This window comes from Meles meles, chromosome 6, assembly GCF_922984935.1.
Source record: "Meles meles chromosome 6, mMelMel3.1 paternal haplotype, whole genome shotgun sequence".
Lineage (NCBI taxonomy): Eukaryota > Metazoa > Chordata > Mammalia > Carnivora > Mustelidae > Meles > Meles meles.
The window spans coordinates 1,388,935-1,408,020 of record NC_060071.1 but is presented as its reverse complement, the minus strand read 5'-3'; positions in this window follow the sequence as shown (position 1 = coordinate 1,408,020).

Sequence of the window (19,086 nt, the reverse complement as noted above, 5' to 3'; positions counted from 1 at the left end):
GGTTGAAGTCAAGTGGGGATTTATTATACTATCCTCTCCCTTCAAACTACTTATAATAAATCACTTTTTTTAAAAGATTTATTTATTTATTTAATTGACAGAGAGAGAGATCACAAGTAGGCAGAGAGGCAGGCAGAGAGAGAGGAGGAAGCAGGCTCCCCGCGGAGCAGAGAGCCCGATGTGGGGCTCGATCCCAGGACCCTGAGATCATGACCTGAGCCGAAGGCAGTGGCCTAATCCACTGAGCCACCCAGGCGCCCCAATAAATCACTTTTTAAAAATGTATTTGACAGACAGAGATCACAAGTAGGCAGAGAGGCAGACAGAGAGAGGGGGAAGCAGGCTTCCTGCTGAGCAGAGAGCCCCATGCAGAGCTGAATCCCAGGACCCTGAGATAATGACCTGAGGCGAAGGCAGAGGCTTAACCCACTGAGCCACCCAGGCACCCCAATAAATCACTTTTTAAAAACAGATCAGTAGTTGCCAGAGGCCAGGGAGTGGGGGCGGAGGGGGGAGGACAGGAAGAAAGAAGAAGCCTCACCATACAAAATTACTTTAAAAGTTCTCAGCAAAGCTGAGACCAGACATGTCAAATGTGCCTCAAAAACAAAACTCAAATCTTTGCTGTTTCCTTGAAGCACACCTAGAACTAAAGGAAAGAAAAAAGACAAGAACAGAGGAGGAGACAGATGTAATAACCGGAGGCAGATACAGGAGCAGCATCTATGAGGACGAAATGGGATCCGGAATGAAATAATGCCAACTGAAAACTGACTAGAATAGCGACTCTAGCAGTGTTTGGTCTGATAAGGAGGGAAGCCAATTGTTAATGGTCACGTGCCGATTTAAGGCGTCAGGGCGTGTGATCCCCCAAACTCATAAACACCAGACACCCGTGAAATACATCCTTGCTGCTGATTTGCTACCGCAACGAAGCCAAACTCCCAACCAACAGATTTTTAACAGCAGAACAATTTATTCACCTAGCTGAAGGCAAATCCTTCAGCTGCTGCTCGATCCGAGAGCCCCGCTCAGGCTGACGGGGGAAAAAGGAGAAAGAGAAGGAAAGAGAGAAAGAGAGAGAGAGAGAGAGAGCACCCTTCCCTCCCCAGGATGTTGCTAACCACTTATCAGCAGGCTCCCTCCCGTGGCATCAGGGTCCAAGAGCCCAAGACTAGCAGCTAATTGCAGGGGTGTCTTTGATGCCCGTGTCTCGCGGTCCCCCGGGAGCAATCACCCTGTGCAGGAAGTGGGCAGGTCTGAGGTTGCTTCTCTGTGGGGCTGGAAGCACTGAAGTCCACAGACCCCTCTCCAGGCTGCACTTGGCCCCAATCATCTTTGCGAGCTTCCAGCTAAAGCGCTCTGTAAACATGATCACTCTTGGTCCCACGAGCTTCTGTTCGTTCCATGATTGTCAGTGTGGACTCCCTGCCAAGTATCAGGGTCAGCTTCATACAGAACAGAGAGCATGAAGGCCTTTGTGTTGTTGGTGACATTGCTGTCCCCGGTCCCCACCCGCTCATCTTCTGATTCCAGAATCCCAGAGGTGCATGTAACCCCTGGTTTGATTCCCTTTGCAGTGAGTCCCTGACACTTTAACAGGGACAGGAGTCTCACCCTTCCCAAGGACAGGAGGGAAAGGGAAGGGATGGGTCTGTGGGAAAGGTGCTGCATTTCACGGGGCCTGCATAGATGTGATGGCTCGGGCGTCTTAATGGAGGCGTCCAGCTGGGTACGCGGATCTGTAGCTCAGGAGATGGTGTGATTGGAGATAGATTCGGGAAACGTCCACACTTAGAAGGTAGTGAGGATAGGGGTGTGAGTGAGTTTGGTCAGGTGGGGGGGGCAGAAGGAGCTCCCCAGTGGGGGGAACAGAAAGAATCATGTAGGGAGCGGGCGGAGGGGAGGGAGGGAGACCAGGAAGCAGGAGAGTGCGGGATCCAGGAAGCCGGGGAAAAGGGGAGTGGACGCCAAGCAGGAGGACCTCGAAGGATCTACTGGACCTGGCGGCCAAGAGGTCCCGGTAACCTCACCCCGAGTGGTTCTGGTCAGTGGTGGGGCAGCAGCCACCCTGGGCTGAGCAGTGGTCCTGATGGCTCTTAGCAAGTTTGGCTGACAAAGGAAGGCGGTCACAAGGCTCAGCAAGGGTTCTGTTTCTTCTTTCGAACGGGAGAGACCTAGCATGTTTTAAAGCCAGCACGTTCGTTGATTGTACAATGGGCGGAAGGAGCCAGTGCACGGGAAGAAGCTGAGGAGACCACGAGGGTGGTGGGTAATCAGACGCTGAGGAGGCGGGCAGGCCGGGGTCCCAGCTCCAGACGGGGGGACGGCCAGTCCGTGCGGAGTCTCACACTTGGGGTGCACACCTGCAGAGGCACGAGCATGGAGATACGAGACACACGAACGCCCCGCCAGACTGCAGTTTCAGGCAAGGATGAGAGCCCACTTCTCATCACTGGTCTGGCTATTGACAGGTAAGGAAACTGAGGCACGATGGGCAAGATCCAGACCACGCGGCCGGCAGCTGACACGGCCGGGGTCAGAATGCAGGCGGTGCATTCCCTTCGGGTGTGCTCCTGCACTCGGGATTGCTTTTCAGGTCCTTTGAGAACCAAGACCAGGTCAAAGGCCTCCCGGGCCCCTCCATGGGGCTCAGCCCCGGTGGCCCCGTCTCCATGACGGTGGCCCCGCCTCCATGACGCCGTGAAGGTGGCCCCGCCATCCCAAGCTTGTGCTCCCAGAACTACCCCTTCCCTCCACAGCAGCCCTTCTCCCAGAAGACCTCACTTCCGGCCAAAGCAGGTGCACGCCCCGGACCCGGCCTTCTGCCGCGGTTCTGTTTGCCCGGACAGGCCACCTTCGAAGCGCCTCTTCCTTCTTTCCGTCTGTCACCGCTAAGGCCACTCTCTGTAGCTGGAAAAGTTGGAGTGAGCGACTGAGGAACTGATTTCTGTAAGCTTCCGCGGCTCAGCTATCATTTTCTAAATAAAGTGTCTTAAAGGACACTTCCAAAGACAGTTTTCAAAATGCCTTTGGAAAGAAGGTGTGTCTGGTTGTCCTCTGAGCACACTAGAACAGACAGACAGACACAGGCATGTGACAGGGACCAGAGGCAGGTCCGCGCAGGCTGGGTCTGAAGGAGGAGAGACCCAACGACCGACCAGCCAGGAGCAGGGCACGAGACCCCGAACGCACGCAAAACCCAACTTTGTGCTCCTTGTTTGGAGTTGGGCTCTGTGCCCTTTCCCATGAAGCCCTGCCTGCTGTCCCAGAGCCAGCCCCCCGACTTGCTGGGAGTGTGTGCCCCACTCCAGCAGGTGGGGGCTGTTCTCTCTGCCCCGCTGCTCCCCAGTACCAGCTGGGCGGCCCGGAGTGGAGATCAGTTCTGACACCGTCTGCCCGGAGACGCGTCAGGTCCTGCAGACTAAAAGCTCCATCCTGTAGGACAGTCCCCGATTCAGACACCAATCACAAGCCCCAGCCATGTTTCTGACCCTCCAGCTGATCCGAGGTTCCCACAGCCCCTCCTGGGATCTGCGAGCAGCCCACAGAGCCCAGAGAAACACCGCCCTTACTGGATCACTGGTTTACTGGAAGAGGTTGTAACTCAGAACAGCCAGAGGAAGAGGTGCAGAGGGTCAGATGGGGGGGAGGGGGCGGAGCTTTCATGACACCACCACCACCACCCCCACCCCACCCCACCCCCGCTTCCCGACCCGGCCATGCCAGGTGCTCACCAGTCAGGAAGGTCCCCGAAACCTGCCCTTGTTGGGTCATTCTGGAGGCATGACTGATGGCCTCGCTGGCCCCTGGTGACAGAGCGGTCTCCATGCCCTGTCCTGTCCACAGTGGGGAGGGTAGACACTGAAAGTTCCAACCCTCCAATCAGATCGGCTTCCTCGGGACCAGCCCCCATCCTTGGGTGACCCAGAAGTCACCTCGTTAACATAACAACAGAGACATTATCACTCTCTCCACTGGGGAAATTCCAAGGGCTTTGGGAGCTCAGTGCTGGAACAGGACAAAGACCAAATTTCTTAGCACGCACCACAATACCACACTCCACTCCCCGCGGGCCCTGCGTGCCTCCCTCTCTGCAGTCAACACGCAAGAATCAAGCATCTGTCCCCATCCCCAGGCCGGGGCACCGCCCGGAGACTTCAGTCCCTGCTCTCTGAGGTGGGAACCAGGAAGGGCCGCGGGGGGCAGCGTCCAGCTCTCCTGGGGAGGCCGACACAGGAGCTGGAAACAGGGCGGGGGCTTCACCGTCTGTCAGCACGTGATACCCTCTGTGTGCGCGGACGTCCTGGAAGGCTCGCAGGCGTCAGCCCAGGAGCCAGACGTGGACGGCAGCTGTGGACACCACTGTCGCCACGGGGCTCTGGCGACAAACCAGCAGGGAAGTGCTGAGACTCTCACGCATTCGTGACACGATTGGACCCCCAGAGCAGATGCAGGAAGGGAGGTGGTTGCATTCGGTTTGGGTTCGTTTTCACTAAAGCCGACTCCGGGGCAGGTGCAGAGGCACAGAGCGGGCTGCCCGTGGAAGGCAGGTGAACGGCCCATCTGGGAGCCGCACGCAGGGGATTAAGAGGGACAAGTGCGCCGCGGGCGTCTTGAGCGCTGTCACAAAGGCCACATCTCTCCCAGCGGTTCCCACGCTGCCATGGTGACAGGCGGTTAAAAATCATTCAGACACAAGCTGTGAAGTCAGCGCTGGCCGGAGGGATGAGCAGCCCTCGGCCCCTCGCAGGACCCGGGGCTCCTAACGCAGGGACCCCGCGCTCCGCAGCCTCTGGGGGTTTCCGCAGACTTTCTTTTGCAGTAGAGGTAGACTGGGCGTGTCCCGCAGGAAAGCCGCAAGCCAGGGGGCCCGGGACAGTTGGGACAACCTCCACCCCAGCCTCCCAGCCTCCCTCTCGCTCCGCCCATCCCTCCCACTTTGCCGCTCCAGCCTCTAGCTCCCACTGGCAGCCTGGGAGGGGCTGTCCTGGGTTGGCTCCCCACGGCCCCACCTGGAGCTCGCGCAGGGCCTGACCTTCAGCAGGTGTCCCGTACACCTCTCGGGAATGAGTAAGCAAGATCACGGAAATTACTGTTTCAGCCCTTCGTGCGGAAGTGCGTTCTGGTTCTTTCCGACTCAAGCATCGGTAGACCGTGACATGCTGGTGTTGACTAGAGTCATACGCCCTGATGGGCCGGGCGGGATGTTGGGGCAGCTCCCCGGCTCCCCCGGTATTCCCATTGTACAGATATCCTGGGAGGGAGGCTTCCTAAGTCACGTGGCCCCACCTTCTGAGGCCCCGGGGCAACGCTCCCTCTTTTGCAGCTTTTCTCATTAGAAACAGAAAGGAACTCTAAGGGAGCGTTCCGCAGCCAGAACTGTTCGCAGACGGCGCTGCCGGTTAAGATCACTGCCTCTGGAGAGGCTGGGGCGCAGGCTTTGGGACCCCTGGGGGAAGACAGGGCGGCGTGTGCGTGCTGGCCCCGCAGACGGCCCCAGAATCCTGGGTGGACCGGGACGGCTGCGGTGCCGGGGACAGGGCATCTGTGATCAGCCCAGGGCATCCATTAGCTCCCAACTCCTCGCAGCCCCGAGAGGCGACTGGGTGTTATTAGTGTCTTCTTAGCTGGAACGGGGTCACACGAGAAAGGACAGGCCTCCCAGATGGCTCCCAGCGACCCGTCGCTCACTCAGGCTGAAGACCGCAGCCACCGCCAAGGTTCTGGTGGGGCCCGCTCTACCACCGGCCTCTCCTCTGGGGAGCCGACAATCAGCCCTCCCCCGCCCATCCCTGCCCTGGGGCTGGGGCCTCTGTCTGCGGCCTGCCCCCTGCTTCCAGCAATGTGGAACCTGGAAGGGGAAAGAGCCAGATGTCCCTCCCCAGCCCACGTTCCCTCCCAGCTTCCGACTTTCATATCCCTCCGCCTGGGTGACATCTCCAGGAAGGTCCCAGGGCCCAAACAGCATATCCAGGACCACACCCAGCGTGTCCCCCCGAACCCACTTTCCTCCTGAGATCCGGGTCTTGGTGGTTGTCCTGCACCGGAGCCTAATGGGCCACGGCTCCCGCCACAGGCCACCCTCAGACCCTGAGCGCTGTCCCTTTCTCCTCCTAGCTCCGTCTCCTTCCTCACCTGGGTGGAGCTCACCTCGCACTTCCCCATCCTCCCGCCGCAGCCCGCATTGGAGACAGAAGGAAACCCCCGGACAGATTTCCATGATCACAGCGTGTTTCAAAGGTTTGCCCCCCGCGTCAGCGCCTTGATCCCAGAAGCACCGCGCTCCGGCGTCATCTGCGCGGGTCGGAAGACAGTAGCGGGTGTACGGAATACTGATTCGGGCCGTCCTGCGGCCTTCGGGTCAAGGGGAGGGCCTGTCTCTCTGGGCCTGGCAGGACTGGCGGGTTTCTCAGGAAGCAGGACGGTCTGCGTTGAAATCAGGACAGTCCCAGGGGAGCCAGCACGAGCTCGTCACCCTCAGTCTGGAAGAAGAGCCCTGCGCACACACGGGAAGACCGTCTCCTCCAGCCCTCCTGGTACCTTCGTGGCTATCTGTCCCCGTCAGTCCGACGTGTGTGGCCAGAAAGCCACATGGGATGCGTGTGGGAAAGGCGCCCTTCCGGCCACCAGCCCTCCCTGCCCCTGCACCTGCTGTTGGGGCCGTTGGCCTGCTGACGGCCCCTCCCGTGCTCCCAGCATCACTGTACACCTCCCCCGCTGGGGTCGCCATGCCCTGAGACTGTCTGCGGCCACGTGGTCCGTGCCCTCCTGGTGATGAGCATCGGAGGCCAGGCTGGGAAGGGACACACGAGAGAGCAGGACGTGGCTCCAGAGACCAGGGCTGCCTGCCACGCCGCAGAGCGCCCTCTGACCTCTGTGGCCCGGGCTCTCACAGGGGGCTTGGGGAGGGCTGCCCAGAACGTGTGTCGTGGTGCAGAAGGCACGTGGGACTGATGCAAGCGGGAGGCGGAGCTCCTGTCGTCTGAGGAGAAGGAGCAGAAATGCCAAGTCAGGGAAGCAAACAAGCAAAGCCAAGTTCAGACGCCCCTTGAGCGAGGTGACCGCTCGGTCCTTCTGGATCCCGTCCCGGAGCCGTCGGCATCGCCCGCTGCGAGGGCGCCGCAGATGCAGGGACTCGGTGGGAGTTTGGGGCATGGTGACAGTGCTGAGCCCATGGTTGGAGCCCAGGGAGAGGCGTCTGGACCACCCCAGGGTCACAGGTGAAGCGGTGAGCGTTTCAGAGCTGGCGACACGCTGTGCGTTCTCTCGGGACACGGGAACAACCGCAGAATTCACGTGTGTGGCTGCGGCACCCTGGGTCCTCCTCCCCTCTCTGCTTCGCCCACCCTGGGCTGTCAGGGCTTCTAGTCACCACAGAGATGGACGTCAGACCGGGGGGGCAGGGGTCCCAGCTAGCTTTTGGCCAGCAGAGCTCGGCTGGGTGAGCCCCTGGCTCTGGGGCCACAGTCTGGTTCCCCTCTTCTTCTCTCTGAGCTGGACTTGGCCTCCCCAAACTACAGACAGGCTCGTCTGCCAGAGCACAGACGGCCGCAGTCAGCGGCAGGGAGGGAGGGCACCAGGAGGAAAGCCCGTGCCCACCTGCGGGCAGGTCAAAGGGGAGGACGCTTGGGAAGGGCCCGTAGTGGATCCCCAGCAGATCACCAGGGGGTCTGCCTCTCCCCTCTGCCGGAGGAGCAGAAGCGAGGGCAGCCTGGGAAGGGGGCACCGCCGCAGACCCTGTGGCTCCCTGTCTTTGGAGGGGGCAGGTGCCAGGTCCCACGTGGGCTCCCCACAGGGTCTTTACGCTGCTGGTGCTCCAGGCTCCAGCCTGGCTCTCCCTGTTGGTCCTCCCCTCCTACACACTTGTGGGACGCGGGAGGGGCCCTCGTCCCTCCGCTCGGGCTGTCTGTCTACGGGAAGTCAGTAGCCGAGGGGAATTCACGTGCTGGATCCAGAGCGTTCCACTAAGTCCTTCCTTCCCGGTGGCCGTCCTAGTCACAGGCTGTGACTCATCTCTCTCGAGAAGGCAGAGAGGATATCAGAGTTCAGCTTGTCACAGGGGCCGGCAGAGAAAGGCCTGGGAGCCTAGTAAACAGAGCGGGGTCCCCTGTCAGACAACCGCCCACTCTGAGACGCTGCGGGACGCGTCAGTCCCTGAGCTTCCGGTCCACCCGCGGCGGAAAGGGAATCAGAGCGATGGGATCACTAGAAGCCATGGGCATCTCGGAGGACGTACGCATGTGGCACATAGTAGCTGATCAGCAAACGCCTGGTCCTTCCCCACCTCCATCCTGCGTCTCCAGGAAGATGCCGTCCCCCTGTCCCCAGCCCTGGGCTGGACCGGGATCGCAGTCTCTGCCACATCTCCACGGCCCAGCTAAGTCACAACCTGCTGCTGTTCGGCCAGGTCCCGGGAAGCAGGGGTCGCGTGAGTCCAGGCCATCAAGTCTGCCGTGCTCCTCCTGTCTCCTCCTGGCTGGCTCTGAAGTGGGGATGGGGTGTGGCCTACAGCGGGACCCTCAGAACCTCACGTGGGGGCTGCAGAGGAGAAAGGCAGACGGACCAGGCAGGACCCCCCACGGCTTCACCCTTTCACCTTGTCACCCGCCGCGACAAGGTGAACGAGCCTGTGTGTGACCTCCTGAAGCCTCCATTCCCTCAGCCGCGAGACGGGACAGCACGGCCCTCCGGGAAAGCAGGTCCCTGCGGCCATGGCGTTGAGCCGTTGTCTGAGAGCCGCCCGAGTGGGGGGATCGCGGACTGTCGCTGAGGCCCGTCTGCCACGGCGGGAGACGGCAGGTGCCGGACTGTTTCTGCGTCTTCCCACAGGTGGCTGGAACCGCAACTTGTCACGAACGCACAGTGCTGTGTCTTGACCCACTTTCCTGAATTGGAAGGTTTTGGCTACAACAGAAGAAAAGTGCGACATTCCCGGCAGAGCGAGAAGACAGACCCCTTTCCCCGGGCTTCCAGCCTTCCCCAGAGCCGGTGCGTAAATGGAGCAAATAAACATATTCTCTTGCTCAACAGAGATCTCCACCGAGTCCCTACTCTGGCCATCCGCCATGCTTGACGCTTCACCCCGCGGAGTTGTCTCACGGAACCGGCTCACGCACTCTGCCAGGAGGTGGGCTTGCTAAGTCTGGGGAGCCAGGGGGGGCGGGGGGGGGCGAGGCGACTAGACAGGAAGTGGTGGGAGCGCCGTTAACCCGAGCGTCCTTATCCCAATGCACCTGCTGGTTTATGACCCCAAGTGGCTTCCGCAGGCTTCTTGGAAAGGGGAGCTAGGGCTATGCGCGGCGGGTAGGACTGGAGGCTTAAGGAGCAGGGGGCTGGGCAACAAATTATGGCTCTTAAGTGCCCCCGTGCCCTCCAACCATCTCACCCTCTCCAGGGACCCAGCTGCTTGTCCTCAGCCCCGTTCTGGGAAGGTGACCTCCGGGGAAGCAAGTTCTGTCCTCTTTTCTTGGCCAGGCTCATCAAGTCTGAACCATGGGCAGCTTGACTGGAGCTCAGCCTTGCTTCTCGCCGGTCCCACCGCCGCCACCCCGGGACGGTTCAGCGCTGGAGCAGCACTGACCTTCACCTTCCGAATCGGGCAGCCTCATCTCCGTGGCGGCCTTGGGCTGGCGGGCGGGGACGGGCAGTACAGAGCGTGGGTCAGCTCGGGGAGCGGCTCTTGCTTGCTCCCATCCGACTCCGACCACACACCCGGATTTCTCTATGCCTCAGTTCCTTGTCTGGAAGCTGCGGGTGAGGGATGTTGTGAGCACTAACCAGACGAGGCAACATCCCTGGGGTGCACAGGGGTCCCCAGCAGGAGCTCGCCACCCCCTTCTTACAGCCACAGAAGCATGGCCAGCGGCAGACTCTGACTGCTGCTTTTTCCTCGATGATTTCTTATTTTTTTTAATATTTTATTTATTTGACAGAGAGAAATCACAAGTAGGCAGAGAGGCAGGCAGAGAGAGAGGAGGAAGCAGGCTCTCCGTGGAGCAGAGACCCCGATGCGGGGCTCGATCCCAGGACCCTGGGATCATGACCTGAGCCGAAGGCAGAGGCTTTAACCCACTGAGCCACCCAGGTGCCCCGATTTCTTATTTTTAAAGATTTAACTTTAATTGTGGATCTAAGTCCTCTTCAAATGCAATCCTCAGTGTCTAACAGGAGGGTCTGAGTGACCCTCCCCTCCGTGCTACTCGCGGGTGCTGGGTTCACCACACAGCCGCCGTCCTGTTCTTGGACCTCGTGCCTGACCGTCTTCTGCAGGCTTCACAGACCGTTTCTCCTTGCATCCGCACTCCAAGTGTTCCATCATACAGCTCTACCACCGTCTTCAATGCAGACAGTCTGTCCCTCCGACCCCCGCTGTCCAGCGCTCTTGGTCATTTACCCTTCTGGCTGTGTTCATCTGGAAAGTTTCAAGAGGTTTGGCATTTCACATGGGGATTTGCTGGGCTGACGTTTCCAGAACTTGAGTCTAGATCCCATGAGCTCTGAAATCTCAAGACTTGGCCACCCATGTGCCCCCAAGGCCAACCCCACTGCCTCCTCGCCCTTCCAGCACCTCCCCACCAATGAAGTGTAGGGAGAAGGCAGGAGAGAATGACAGCCACTTGCTGTCACACCCACTCCCTTGCCAGGCCTGCCTCCCACGGAAAGTCCTGGGGATGAAGCTGGAAATCGGTCTAGTGACGGGGTGGTCCAGGGGCCCCTCAGAGGCCAGAACTGCTTTGCCAGCTTCCGGTTATGCTGTCCCCAAGACATGTGACAAATGCAGTGAGTCTCAGAGCGGAATCCCCGGACGCGCAGCAGCAGCAGCATCTGAGAGCCTGTTAGAAAAGCAAATCCCTGGGCCCTGCACCAGGTCTCCTGAACCAGAAGCTTCCCGTGACCGTGACCCTGCCCCTGCTGGAACTGGAAAGCCGCTTGCCGAAGGTAGCATAGATTTGCTCCAAGGTGACCCCTTCTCCTTTCTGGGTGACAGCTGTGCTCTTAGCCTGGTCGGCCCCCTGGAAACAGCTGGAAAGGTGCCCCGACTGAAGATGCGCGGCAGGACCCCGCCGACCTGGGCGTTGATGCTCCGAGATCCAGTGTCTTCCCAAGGGCCCTCCTGCTCACCCCTGTCCCAGGTCCTCCTCCGGTGATCAGCTCTGTGCCCAGGTCGCGGCATCCCGTGTCAGGTCTGCTCCCAGGCCCTCGCCATCTTCCATCACCACGTACGGGACTCGCTAGCTGTGGCTTTCCTTCCAGACCACGGCGGTCATCCAGGGCCCCGAGTGTCCACCGGTGACCGCTTCTCTGACCGCTTCATCTCTAGTCATTTCTGACAGCTGATTTGTTTGCATGTTTGAAGAGTCTTTGCCTACGAACACGGCCAGGTTTGGGGGCTGGATTGTTATTATGTGCGTTTTCTGCCTCCAGTGGCCTTGACACAGGGCGATGGAAGGAAGGGCATTTCGGGGCCCCCCCACGTCCTGGAGCCCGCTTCCGACCTACCCACTCCCTGACCTCAGCTCAGCTTCAGGAGTCCCCTGGCCGCAGGCCTGTGACCCGCGAGCCGTGGGACGACCACACACCTGGAAGGGGCTTCCCTCTTGAGACTCACTCCACCTTCACTTCAGTCTGTGTTTAAGTCTGTTTGCACAGCGCGGTTCAGAGTCCCCCGTAATTACTCTTTTAATTTAGCTTTTATGGTTCCACTTGTTATATTTAACTCTTGGGTCCGTGTAAAGTTTACTGGTACGTGAAGAATAGGGTAAGAAATCCACATTTTTTCTTTCAAATAACGAACGGGTCTCCCCAAAGATTTATTAAATAACCCATTCTTGCAGAAAAATTTAACGACACCGTCTTAATTAAATGCCCAGTTCCCACACGTACCTGATTCATTTCTGGACGCCCTTTTCTCCTCTGTGATCTCTCCGTTTCTCCTGCTGCATGGTTTTAAATGACTTAATACCCGATGGTGTCAGGGTCATGTTCATTATTCTTCTTTGTCAGACCTTTATCTGCTCCCAGTCCTGGGTTAGTTCCGTCAGATAAAATCTGGTTTTAATTTATCACATTCCAAGCAAAATTCTGCCGGAATTCGATAGGGAACACACTGAATTTAGAGATTAAAGTCAGGGAGAGTCTTCCAAAGAAGACCAAGGGAGGCCTTTCACTTGCTAAAACCATTTTTATGGCCTTCAGTAGGAGTTTTAAGTGTTTAGCTCTGAGCCCGAAAACTTATGACATTTGTCCTTCAGGGTTTTTTGTTGTTGTTGTTTTTATCATCAAGGGTATTTTCTCAGACATCAGATTTTCTAACTGATTGTTCCTCATGATGTAGTAAAGGTTTGATGTTGGCTTAAATTTAGTAACCATGTGCCTCTTCTTGTGCACGTCCTTCTCTTCTGTTCTCCTGGTACACGACGACGGGGCTCTTGCTTCCGGCTTCCATGGGAAGGCTTCCGTGATGGCCTCTCTTGTGAAGGAATTCTGCGTTAGCCTCCATTTCATGATTTCAGGAGACGGATGTGGAGGCTGATGGAGAGCGAATGCATCTGTATGCCTGAGACGGTCTCAGATGGAACTGTCCTTGCATGCTCAGAACTCATTTCTCCTCGCATGTCTTTCTTTTAATGCCTCCCGTGTGCTCCTTGCCAACATCTTAGGACTTCTCTTAAAACAGAAGAGCTAGGCATTTATTATCTTTGCCTTACATTGGGGTGGGGGACAATGCTCTGTATTATTTCTTTTTTTCTTTACCATCATGTTAATATGAATTGTGTTTTTCAAGAAAAGTTCCATAGGTTCCTGGAAAGAAATGAATTGTCTGAAAAAAAAAAAAAAAGAATTGTCTGTTTTTAGGGTGCGGAGTTCCTGTCGTAATGGAGGTTGACCTCATTCCCCGGAATGAGAAATGCTTCTCATTCTTTCTCTTTCTCCATTTGGAATCAGGTCTGGTCAGGCATGGGGTGAGACTCTCCTGTGTCTGGAAACAGCAAGTGGCTGTAATTACCTGTATCTTAGACGTTTGAGAGATGTTACCTGTGATCCCTATGGACGTAGAACTTGTAAAGACAGGGGCTTTATTATAATTTTCTGAATGGATTGTAAATCAATTTAAAAGTCTTTAAAAGGTCACCATGACTCCCCATTTTCTATCGGTGTGGGAGCCACCTGTGAAGCATGGGCCGACCCCACGCCCAGGGGAAGGGGATGGGCAGAAGGTGCCTTTCAGATACCTTTGTCGGTTTCTTCCCCAGTCTCTCTCTCACTCTCTCTTTTTTTTTTAAGGTTTTATTTATTTGTTTGTTTGTTTATTTATTTAGAGAGAGAGAGAGACAGTGTGTGAGCAGGAGGGAGAAGGAGAGAGAGACTCTGAGGCAGTCTCCACCCTGAGCACAGAGCCCAACACAGGCCTCGGTCCCACAGCGGTGAGATCGTGACCTGAGCCAAAACCAAGAGTCAAGAGTCAGACAACCAACTGAGAACCCCAGGGGCCCTTCCCTCTGACTCTTCTTGAGTAAATTTTGATGGTCTACAATATTTTTTTAGAAAATTATACATTTTGTCAGTTTTTCTAATATTTAACCAGAGGTTGCGCAAAGCCCTCTGCAATCACTTCCGAAACCTTGAGTCCTCCTCCCTTGCTCAGTTCAGATGTCGTTTGGAGATACAGTCTCCACTAGAAAGACAAGAGACAAGTCACAGGCATGAAAAGTGTAGCACCGGGAGCGTCGTGTGGTGACAGACGGTGACCTGGGGACCCCACGACTAGTGAGTCATGCAGAGATGGGTTGCGTGACTGAAACCTGCAGAGAATTGTGCGCCGGTCACGTTGCGATCGAAATAATAGGGTGCGCTGTGCTTTACCATGTTTCAATAATTTTTTCAGCAAATCTTGAGTTTATATTCTTGAATCTTTGTATCGGTTTTTATGTTTTGTGTCTACTTAATGCTTCCTGTTTTTTTCTTCGCTAGTATTTTCCTTCTGCTTTCCTTCGGTTTGTTTTATTATATTTCTTCTAAACTCTTCGATTAATTGCTTCTTTGCATTTTATCTCATCCTTGCGTAGTCGTGTGCGTATTTAAGCTAATGGATCTTCTTCCAAACACCGCGTTGGCCCCGTTCTATAGTGTTTGATACGTGGTGTTTGCTGTATCTATCTTCAGCGAGATTTTAGGCAGCTCTGCCAATAAAAACATAGTAGGGCAGTATCTGTTCCTTTTAAGTGGGTAACATCCACATTAAAAAAGTGTTAAAGTTAAAGTTAAGAAGTGTTTCTTCTTAAAAAAGAAGAAACAGGTAGAATTAATTTTAATGATACACTTTACATAACCCCAAGTACCCCCAAATATCATCATTTAAGCATGTTATCAGTAAAAAATACATTCATGGGATGGTTTATGTTCTGTTTCCATTGTTACGTCTGGCGAGTCTGGTGTGCACAGTCACAGCGATCTTGGGCTAACTGCTCCCTTATGGGGCCACACAGCTTTAGAAATTTCGTTTTGCTTTTCTCTTTGACACAGAGTTGTTCAAGAAGGAGATTACAACAGAAAAGCTAGGCATTTATTTATGTCTTTGCCTCCAACGTAGAGTTTGATTGCATTGGGGTGGGGGACAATGCTCTCTATTATTTCTTTTTTTCTTTATCATCATGTTAATATGAATTGTGTTTTTCAAGAAAAGTTCGATAGGCTCCTGGAAAGAAATGAATTGTCTGTTTTTAGGGTGCAGAGTTCCTGTCCTTATCTATAACATCCATACCTGTTTTATGGAGGGAGGTCTACTAAACCCGCCGTGAACTGCGTGAGCATCTCCTCTTACGAGGGGCACAACTCGGAGACATAGCAGGTCGGGTCCCCTACCAACCAGCACAGTAAAGTGAATTTCACGATAAGGAGAGACAGATGAATTTTTTTGGCTTCCCGTGTAGGAGTTATGTTTACCTACACTGTCTCTAAAGAAAAGTACCTAATGTACCTAAAGTACCATCTCTAAAGAAAAGTACCTAACCCTAATTTAAAAATACTTTCTTGCTAAAAAATCATCTGAGCTTTCAGAGGGGTTAGTTAATCATCGTCGTGATCGAATAATGATGAAAAGTTTGAAATTTTGCGAGAATGACCAACAGCGCTGCCGACACGCGAGGGGAGCCGATGTCACCGCGAACCGCCCGTCCGTGAGACGTGAGATATCTGTGAACTACAGTAAACCGAAACGCCAGAAAACGAGGCGTGCCCGTGTCTTGTTTCTATTCCTCCCCGGGACCCCGCGCTGCAGCTTTGAGAGAATTTTATGTTGATGTTATTTTACTTCGTGATTAAGGATTTAGAAGAGCTCTGCGTTCGTGGGCGATGGTACATTTTATCTTTGTTAAGTGCCCCATTTTGTTCCTTCTCTTTTTGCCTTGAATTAAACATTTATCGGTATTAATGCACGACTTCTGGTTTTGCGTTTGCATTTATTGACCTGAATTCACCGGCCGTTTTGAGATGGCTTTTTCCGTAAGGGGCACATCGCGGGTTTTCAGCGAGCTGTATGCGCGGTTCGAAGAACCAGTTAGACACAGAGAGCGCGGCGAGAGGAAACGCAATCTCTCTTCGGCTCCCAGGGGGCAGTTTACCTGCGGGAGGAGGGTCAGAGCCTCTGTCTGCAGCAGGACCTCAACCCCGGCAGTCCTTCCTGGGGGCCCTCCTGGGCCCGCCGCACCCCAGCCTCTCCCCTCCAGATGCCAGCAGCAACCCCCCCGCCTCCCCCCACCATCCGGCTGCGACAACCAAAATGGCTCCAGACCCTGCCACGCGTCTGTCTGCCGCAGGACAACGTCTCCCCCGCTTGGAAGCCCTGATCTGGAAGGTACATTCCACACCCTTCTCCGGGCTTCCCACCCACCGGTCCCCATCTGTTCCCCCCAAATGGACGTGTCAGAGTGAGACGTGTGGCAGACACGCTACCTCTCGGCGGTGGAGAGAGCCCCGGCTTTGAATTCCAGAAACTTCCATCTCCAGCAACACCTTTCACGCGTACGGCGGGAGGTCGCCAGCCTTCCTCTACTCGAGCATGACGACCCTGTCCTTGGCTGGTGCGTCTCCCTCTCTGTGTCTTATGACGACGGTGGAGAAGCTCTTCTCCGCTCACGCACCTGCCTCCCTCCCTGCCGGCGCTGGTTCCTCTCACGGCGCGTCTGACGGGGACGTGGCAGGTCTCCGTAAGAGTATAATTAAGTCGACAGCTCGGATCAGATGGTGTCAGAGGAAGCTGGAACAAGGAACATGTTCTTGGAGGGAGAAATATTTTTACAGGAATATTTTCGTATTCGTTAACGTGCTGGAGTTAATAGAGAAGCGTGGGAGGTCCCGCATAGAAATCCAATTTGTAGTGATTATTTCCAAATTAAGGTTAGCACAGAAACCTGTGTGCAGTGGGAGGCAGAATCTGCTGTTCCCAAGGCGAGGTTTCAAAGGTGAGGTGGGGGAGGAGGATAACCGAACGGAAGACGCCCACATTGGGAGGGGCACGAGCTGGCAGGTCTCGGGACAGCGGGGGTCAGCTTGGAAGGAGGCGGGGCGAGCAGCCCAGAGGGACCGGTCGTAGCTGTGCCTGATTCTGACCCAGGGGCATCCCCGAGTGCGTTAGAGAGCTCGTGGCTTGCGAAGAACGTCTGTGAGCTTAGCATTTTAGGTGAAATGGAGAAATACCCAAGACAGCCTGATAAAGGGATTTATTACGGGATTCCTAATGACATGGAGATTTAAACAACCACAGGAGTTGCCGGGACGATGGCTTCCTCCCTAAATGTCTGCGGGGCACCTAGTGGGTTTCCTACCCTCCGCGTGGTGCACACATGGGAGTTCCGCTCCCGCCACTGGCTCGGGATTCTCTGTGGAAGGTTTCGAAGGAGAAGCGCGGAGCCCTGCCTGGGAGGTAGGGTAGGGAAAGGGAAGTCAGGGAGGGCTTCCTGGAAGAGCCAGAACCAAGCTGAGCACGGTGGTGAGGAAAAGTCAGCCGGTGACGCAGCAAAGGTGTTCCTGACCGAGGGGATGTTGAGCAAAGGGACTGAGGCCAGAGCAGTGCGATGGGTGCTTGAGGGCAACAGCAGGCTGCTGTGACGGGAGCAGAGAGCCTGGGGCCGGCACGGCCACGGCGGGCCTCAGGTGCCCTCTCACAAGGCTCGGGGCCCCATCGGAGCACTCTTGCTGGATGGCGCTCCTCCCCTGGCTGCGGCCCTGGGCACCCCGGGCTTCCCTCCTCAACCACAGCTCCGACGGAGTCTGCTTGTCCGCGCCCTTCCCCCGTCCTCCCTGTAAATGCCAGCCTCCCTCCGCCGGTCCCCGTCCGTTCCTCTTCTCTGGGCGCGCACCGCCACAGCTCTCGGCACCACCCGTGCGCTGACGACTCCCACACGGGAACCAGCAGCCTCCCGCTGCCTGCTCCCTGACCCGGGGCACCTGTCCCGCCGCCTGCTCCCCGTTGGTAACTGCCACAGAATTAACGTTCAGTTGCAGGTACCAGAGACCCCAGATAACAGCGGCTTTAAAAGGACAGAAGCTCAGATACCGGCCGTCCGTGCCCCTGCGGAAGCGCCACTGTCATCCAGGACCCAGGCTCTGCTGGACCCGCCCGTCACCAGCCAACTGGGGGCGTGGCCCTCGTCCTCACGGCACCAGACGGCCGTGCCAGCTGTCGCCACCGAGTGCCAAGCAGCGGCATGAAGAAAGGCAGGATGGAGGAGGGGTGGCAGGTCGCGCTCCCGGGAGGCCGACTTGAGACAGACGTTTGCGTGCAGGGATTTGCTGGGAGGGAGGCGTGAGGTCCCGTGTGGGGGAGGGAGGAAGGAGGATGGACAGAAGGAAGAGCCGGACGGGATGTGGAACGAGAGCCCGGCCGGTCCTGTGGGAAGGTCTGCCGCTCAGAGCTGCCTGCAGAGTTGTCCCAAACTGGGGCAAAGGGACCAGATTCCTAGCCCCATGTTACCCAATTCCCAGACACAGGCTGCGCCAGGAGGAGACGGGACACTGAGGAGGTGGCCCTCTGCAGCCACGGAGACTCTGAGAAGAGGGGCTGAGCCAGACAGCGGCCACTCCTCGGCGCTGTGCTCTAGCCCTGCAGGGGGGAGACATGGACGGCGCCCGGTGGGGCCACCACAGACCACCCGTGCCCCTCAGACACCTTGCTATGTGAACGTCCTGAGACCAGCTCCTACACGGTTTTCCGGGGAGACTTATACGGAGAAGGTAACGGGGTGAGCTACGGCTTTGCCACGGCTGCTGGTCTGGAGGTCACAGCCGGTCCTCGTCATCTGCTGAGGGTCTGGGACCCTCCTTCTCCGCTCCACGGTTCCCCTCGTGGGTGATCTTGTGGTCTCAGCCCTGCGCATGCTGTGGCTCCAGCACCTGGCCGTTTGCCATCAAAGTCGGACAAGGGTCACGGAAGGGGCTCGGGGGATCGCTTCATGGCAAACGACTTCTCCGTGTCCTTGGATGCGGGCAGCCCGTGCTCCCCTTATGATCAGGGACAATAACCAGGACCAAGAAGGTGACTTCCTCCTTCCCTGTCAGGGCAAAGACCCCAGAGGGACTGAGCAGCAGCTTGGACTTTCCTGACTCTCTCGTCACGGCCCCTGTAGCACGGTTCCCTCCCCCTGAGGGGCAAATCCGGAGCCGGGAGCCGTGCGAGGCAGTGGGACTGGGAGCCACGTGAGCGGCGCAGATCCCTCCTCCACGCCGGCTCCGGTCCACAAGCAGGGGACACTGAGGCCCGCGCTGTGGCCCTCCGAGTGCAGACACTGAGGACAGACCATGGAGAGCGTCTGCGGCGGGAAGGCCAGCGATGAGGCCTGAGAATTGTCCAGGCAGGAACTTATGTGGCCTAATAACCGAGTATTATTAGAAACTGACATTTCCTTCAGCAGGGAAGAGAGCACTCGGCATCCAATTAGTGTCTCTGGGTACATCGGGAGGCACACTGCCGGGCGGGAGAGACGTTCGTGGGGCTCTGCCTGCGCTCAGGGGCGGAGCGATCACAGACCGCTCCGGAAATAGCCCAGACAGCCCGGAGCCGCAGCCGGACCCGTGTCACCTTCATCA